Source organism: Macrobrachium nipponense, chromosome 6, assembly GCF_015104395.2.
Source record: "Macrobrachium nipponense isolate FS-2020 chromosome 6, ASM1510439v2, whole genome shotgun sequence".
Lineage (NCBI taxonomy): Eukaryota > Metazoa > Arthropoda > Malacostraca > Decapoda > Palaemonidae > Macrobrachium > Macrobrachium nipponense.
Window position 1 is genome coordinate 71,707,416 of NC_061108.1, and position 7,500 is coordinate 71,714,915.

At 36.4% G+C, this 7,500-nt stretch overlaps 1 protein-coding gene across 1 annotated transcript in view; it reads left to right on the forward strand.

Annotated features, from left to right (window-relative positions):
* LOC135216687 (zinc finger homeobox protein 3-like) overlaps positions 1-7,500 on the forward strand; it is a 248,570-nt gene that overhangs the window by 130,728 nt on the left and 110,342 nt on the right. The gene's annotated exons all lie outside the window — the stretch shown is intronic.

Consider the following 7,500-nt stretch of genomic DNA (forward strand, 5'->3'; position numbering starts at 1 on the left):
TGTACTTATATTATTATATTATTACGTAGTTGTATTGGATAGGTATACCCTAAAAATTACTATCGTTTGATAAAGAAAATCACGTGTATATATATACATATATACTGTATATAAGTGTGTGTGTTTATTTGTGTATACAGTTATTAATTGAAAATTGTTATATGAATAAAACAAAGGGAAAACAAAAGATCGTAATTTTTTTCGGTAGCGTGCCTACATATACATATTCGTACATATGCTTAAAGCTATCTGTCGTGATATTATATAAATTTGAATAATATTTATAGACAGTTGCCCTATATACAAGATGTGTCAACACATGCGGACATCCAGAAGCTATACTGAGGCAAACCGGTGCCGGAACAAGTAAATAAATGCATCGTAACCTCCAACACCCTTGAAAGCGAGTATAATTGAAGAGGAAAAAAGAACAGGCTGCTACCACTCGGGGAACAGGTAGCCTCGCATACCAAAAACTGGACTAACTGTTCCTGCCCAATGAAAAAAAAAAAAAAAAAAAAAAAAAACCAACGACTCATTTACTTGGTCTAATCTGACCAATATTCAAATTTAGTGTCAAAATGACGGAGTGGGTCTTGTAAGTTATTTCTTGGGGTGTGATTATCTTTTTTTGCGACAAATTAGTCGCTGTGAGTTTCTCCTGACCAAAACAAAGATATCGTGGAAAGTTCTAAAGGTGTTTTTAGAACGGCTCTTAATGCCACGAATTATCTTTTAGACTCGTTCCGTATTTGTCCACCAGTCGATGAATATTCCGCGGTTTACGGTTGACTGACTCATTCGGGCAACATAATTGCCCCAACTTTAAAGAGGTTTCAGCAGCGTCCACTGACTTGCAAGGATCCTTTTTATTTATTAGTTTTTGATATGATTTGCATACGTACCTTCATTAGCATAAGTAATTAAAGTGTCAAGGTATTAGACTATTTAGGGAGAATTTACAGATGTTCATGGGTTCTTGTATTGCATATGATGCTATTGATATTTCAGATACCCTTTCCTGACAACATCATAAGATAATTATAAGATCATAGCAAGTTTCTCGTCCTTGAGATACATCGTATCATTTTGGTTAATGGTCATTCGATGTCATTTAGCATATTTCCCTTTTCCCTTGGATACAGCTTGCACCAGTGAAGCATTTGCGTGAAAATTGACAAATCCATGTCAGAGGCACCGGCTGTCTAGACTTTCGGTGCCATAGGTCTCCTATTTCCCATTTAACAAGGCCTATTAGGAATTGGTGAAATTTTACGCAGAATTAACCAAACTCTAGCTGCTAGAGGTTATACCTCGTAAATTATACTTGTTCTGTACTTCACGTACCTGACCAGAATAGTTGTTTCTTTTGGAGTTCTCAAAACATGTTAATGAATTTTGCACTCTAATTAATTCTTGCCCAACCGCCACTTGCATTTTAAAATTCATATTCATATAACATGCCCACATGTAATATGCCTATTTGGCAAGGCCATAAGTGCTTTAAATGTTGAAGAAACATGTCTCTCAAATATGACCAATAATGCAAATTGCGTGTGTTTGTAATCGACTCTAGTTTCATCGCTTCATTTTCGTGAACTTCAGGTTAACAAACCCCTATATAATATTAATTTTTTTCGCCGCGCAAGATTTGATGAAAAGCCCAAGGGACCTTTTTCTATCCGTATGCTAAGAAACATCGTTTCATTTCAAGTATCTAACTGTAAATATACCGAGACTCAGTCAGGTGTCAAACAAATTATCAGGACTCAAATTCAAGTAACTAACTGAACTGAAAGACTCAGACCTCATTGCTTAAGTATATTGGTAGACTCAAATCCATTTATCCAACTACATTTCGAGACATAAATCTAAGTTCCTAGCTCTGTTTCGAGGCCGAAGTACAGTATGTTAAATGCTGTAGGGAAGATTCGGCCCTAAGATGTAATCATGATATATATCATAATATATATATATAACATATATATATATATATAATATATATATATATTATATATATATATTACAGAGAATTTCAGGTTTTTTCTAAAGCAGTTTTGCTTAAGACAGCTGAAGCATTATGGTCTAGTTTAACAAAAACTGGAATGATCATGACTTTGAGCAAAGCTACAACAGTTTCCTCTAGTAGATAGCAGTTCATTTTGTTACTGTTTCGTCGCCGATGTTTTGCTGTGTCAAAAACTCCTCTTAGTTTGAAGCGTAATATTCTTTAAAAATACAAGCAATAAACGTTATTCATTCGGATTGGAACGCATAGCAAGTAATGCTATTTAAGTGTCATTAGAAGATACTACATCAGCAAAAAGTGTTCCAAGTAATGGGCATTATAATTTTTACTTTAAATTATTCATGTAGCACCGACATCACAATGGCTGTAAATGCAACTGGAGTAACTTGAAATCGATTTCACCAAACCAAGGAGCAATTTTCAAACTCCTGCTCTCTTTCTCCTTCTGTGTGTGTGTGTGTGTTTGCCAATTGGTTTTCAAAATTTAAAATGAGATAAATGACAGCTTCCTGTTCACAGTCGGTCGGACACACACAACGAATAGATGTATGTGTAATTTGTCTTCGTATGTTACTGATAATAATTTCGACATTATATTCACCATTGTTATTGAACTATAATCAATATCTATTGATTATTGTCTCTCGTTTTATTTGACCCCAAAAAGATTCAGGCTGTAACGGGTGTTTTTTTATTCATAATGATAATTCAAACTGTATCTGGCAGTGGACATGCACTCTTTGTGTGATACAGCATCGATTTTTTATCGTTTTTTTTTTTTTTTTTTTTTTTTTTTGCTCAACAACTACACGTTTATTCTCATAGCTGTGATAGAAATATTGCGTGTAATTTAGACGCCGAGTTTATATACATGTAATGAGCATTTTCTTTGTTTCTCGCCGATAGCTGCTCGGTTTGTTTGTAAACAAATCAATATTCACATTGCCTTGGTGTTTGCCTTCCTCCCGCCTGCTTGGTCGTTCATTTATTTTCTATTCATTTGTTTGGGCTCCTTTTCTCTTTCTCCACGATTATACGATTATTATATTTCTTTTTTTTTCAGTCCACGGCTTTTTTCTGTTTGATATAACATTGTGACTTGTAGCCGTTATTATTAAAATTATGTTTTAGTGAAATGTTCATTGATCCAAGGAAATAGGCTTATGGACACACTACAATCCTCGTACAAAAATATTTTCGTCATTCGCCTTTTTTCCCACTTTTCAGGCTTCTCAGCAAATGTTTTGTAAATAAGCTGCTAGCCCTTGTCTTGACCCCACCAAACACTGGAACCTGTTTACAGCTTGATGGACTGGTAGCTAGTTGGTTAGCAGAGAAGCACAGGCCTACCGAACGTGAGCCCAGTGCTGTGCCACTGAACGGCGGCTCGTTCTTGGCTGGTATACCGTATAACGGTGAGCGGAGGATGCCATGTCACTGTGTCTATATATATATATATATATATATATATATATATATATATATATATATATATGTGTGTGTGTGTGTGTGTGTGTGTGTGTGTGTGTGTGTGTGCAGAGAGAGAGAGAGAGAGAGAGTGAAATTTGGAAGATGCAATATATGCTGCGTAAATTAGTTACATACGTATATAACCCTCGGCCTTTCCCTATAACATGTTAAACAACATTGCGATGCCTTTTTTCATTAAGGAGAAAGATCAATAAGTATGCCATGCTTCTGTAACTTATATTGATGGCACTCATGATACTGATGTTACTAACCATAGAGGCAATTAAATTAACAGGGATGATAATCCTGTTGGTGATGCTGCGAATGATGGTACTAGTACAGATGGTTTGAAGTATAAAATGGGAGTTTAAGAAGAAACTTCATATAGGAAACTCAAAGTAGAGCCTTGGATATATATAATACAATAATTCCTTTATTGCAGTACGTAGTGTGATGTGATATTGATTATACTCTTGATGTGAGTGATAGTCCACAATAAAACTTTTGATTTACGATACCAGCGATTGGTTGCGGTGGAGAAGCCTTTTCGATTATGGAAGTTTCGCCAGGGAAGCGGTAACGCTAAAACACTAAACGATCGGGGAATTTCAGTTTTCGGTCAGGTCTCCCTCCATCACCGATGAAGTCGCTCGGCAGAAATTTCTTGTTTCGGTTAACTTCAACGCCTCCGAGGGGAAAATGGGCTTGAAATCCTCTCCGGAAACTCAATAACATTAATTGGTAGAAGAGTAAATGGCTCGGGCATTGTATCGTCCATTTTGGTTTCTTTTATTTGATATTTACTGATATTTTTCCCCCTCTCTCAGATGTAATAATGATGCTTATGTCTTATTGTTATACATATACCGAGAACCAGTTTAGCTTCCAAGTTATATTAGATTTCATGGCAAGTTACCGTATGTGTGAGCTGTCACACATTCAGAGATCAATACTGTAATCAGTATTTTACGTGGAATGGTTATAGGTATTCATGACTGCTCGAAAACAAGAATAAGATTCTTTCTGATTGAAATTATCAAAGCTTTACTTGAGTACGTGCTCAATTTCTACGGGTATTTGTCCATTCTTATACGATGAAATTTTGTCAAATCTGTTGTGTTGGGATGAACAGCCAGATTCATTTAGACAAAGTCGGGCATAAGAGAGCAAACAAAAAATCGAATTATGGTACAATACGATTTCTTGAATATAGCAAGGTTCTGTGATTCAGGGCTCACAAAACTGAGTGACATTTACACAGCTTTGAGGCAAAAGGTTCATGCAAGCGTTACGTTCATTCTCGGCATTCATGACTTTTTGGTAAGAAAAATTTAAAGTTCTAAAATCTTTGACATTGTGACAATGAATTATTATTTTGGTTAACTAATCAAATAACTGAATTTGCCAGGGTGATAACTTGTTATTGTACTCATGTGACTTTTGCATCGCTACTGGGATCCTCCTTCCCAAGTAAAAGGAATGGTTTGAGATTAAACTTGAAAATATTCTCATCATTCTAGCTTTGGAACTCTTCGTAACTTCTTATGTGCCGAAGAAACTGCAACATGGACCAGGTATAAGTTTTCAGGGTAAGTGTCATCAGATATCACAAGCGCACAGTTTGGCCTGGTGTTTCATTGAACGGCGGTTCCCATCCTCATGCTGGAAGATATCGTGAATCAACCTTTTTATTCAACCCAGCTCCTTCAGCGTGACGTCATTCTGTCAGGATCACAGACCAACTGATCTTTCCCATTTTTGATGTTGCAGAAGCAGAATGCTACATGACTGTTTACAAACAAATGAAGCCCACCCACGTCTTCTTAAGCATGTCTGGGTTTGAGAGAGAGAGAGAGAGAGAGAGAGAGAGAGAGAGAGAGAGAGAGAGAGAGAGTTTAAAGACTTGCTTGATAAAGAAAAATTAGTTTCAGGTTATTCTGTTTCAATAGTACGCTGTTTCGTCTAGTAGTAGAGAGTGGTAACAGAGTGGTGTTCTTCAAATGTACATTATTGATTTTGACTACATTATAAAACACTTAAAGCTGTCTTATGTTGGGAGAAGCGTATTCCGTCGTTCTCTGACCAGGGCATAATGAAGTTCTTCCGGACAAGTTTCAAGACCAATTCGATTCTGAACTGAAACACGGGTAGACGATTTCAAAGTAAATTTATTACATTCACTTTGTTGATCAGAAAGCTCCTTTTTTTCACGCAAAGATACTGATCCTAGATGACTCCTATTCCCGATACACTTGTCGAATGGACACAACCTTGGTTTTCCAGACTTCCTGCCTTTTCAGACTTCCGGTCATAGAAGCACAGCAAAGATACGGATAAATAATCAGTAAAATGTGTCTTCCTCTTTTATTTTCTACGATATTGTCATATTCGTCTAGACTCCGTTATGATCAGTAGGCAAAATGTTATATTGCACGTTGTTGATATCAGTATGAATTGCAGGAAGATGCGGAATGCACATTTTAAAACAAATATTTGAAAAAGTTACATATGTCATCTTTTCAAGTCGGTGAAAATTTTTTTCTGTATGTAGATATAAATAATGATATACAATTTGTCCTGTTTTATAGCATCACCAATGGTGAATTACTCTAAAATAATCTCGATGAATTACTTCCAGAGGGTTATCTAACGTTGTGTTGTTTCTTTCCTCTGTGAACTTATTATTCGCCATTATTATTATTTATTTATTTGAGATGTTTCGTAGAAATCATCCGTTATTTGCGTTGTTATTCGAGTTGGAATGTCCAGAAGCGACGGATCTCAATTTGCCTCGAAAAATTATGGTTGTTGGTTAGTAACGGTAGCGAAATGCCGAGACGCTTTCATTATTTCAGCCAAGTGAGCATTGGAGGTTGATGTCGAGAGGCCTGGTCTATCTCGTTATAAAGGCTTATATATCAGAAGCGGTTTGCTGAAGTATTTTCGATACGTGCGTGCAGGTTGACGCTAGAACTATAGCATGAAGTGTGTTTTACCAAGATATTTTCTGTAGTTTGTGTAGAGACTGACGTAAGTTGCCATACAGAAATGTATGGATGGAATGTATTCTATAAGATATTTTATGTGCAAGCTGATGAGAGACGAAAAAAAGTTTTAAATGCTTCATAGGATTTTGCTGAGAGAAACGCCAAATTTCCCCGTAGTTTACGTTACAGTGATACCTTTGTCTCTCGTAATGCGGTCTCATAAAACTAGTAAGTGCGGTGTCGAAATGTGGTATCTCATGATGGTAAGTTACTTAGAAAAAATCTATTTATTATTTTAACTCTCTCTCTCTCTCTCTCTCTCTCTCTCTCTGCTTTTAATATTAACAACATAACCACGCATAAATCCAGACATTTTTCAGATTAATGTATTTTTCAATACTTCTTTTTGTTTGAAGAACGATTGGGAAATAGCGTAGATCATTGATGAGTAAACGTCCCACATTAAAATTTTGGTGTAAGCAAATCTCTTTTTCTTCTCTTATTTTTGGTCAATTTCCGTCTGTAACTTGCAATGATTTGAAAAGTTGTTTTGTCTTAAAAGGTTTTCCTTTTGTATGCACAGACGAAATGTATCAGAAAAGGAAGGTGGAATGATAAAGGAAGAGTGAAGAAGGGTCACGGACGAAAAACCTGATTAATATTTTCCTTAATGAAACTATGATAGCGTCTGACGTCGAGTAAAATTGTGGTTTTGCGAAGCGCATCAGTACCAGTTGAGAGAGGAGTCAGGCGTCGTTCTCAGTTTCTCATTGAGCGGACTGGTTTCCCCTTTCCTGGTTTATATGTGGTTAATAACCTCCCCCATTTGTGCTCTGATGAGAGGAAGTAGCGGTATAAAATTCTATAAGACTGCTAATCTGTGACTGAAAAGTAGCGAAACACTATAGTTCTCCTGCGATTTCCACTTGAAGAATAGCGATTTTTGGCTGGAACTAGCGATTAATGTTGCTGAGTGGTGCATGTGCTTGTGCGAGATTTGGCCTCAAGTGGCAT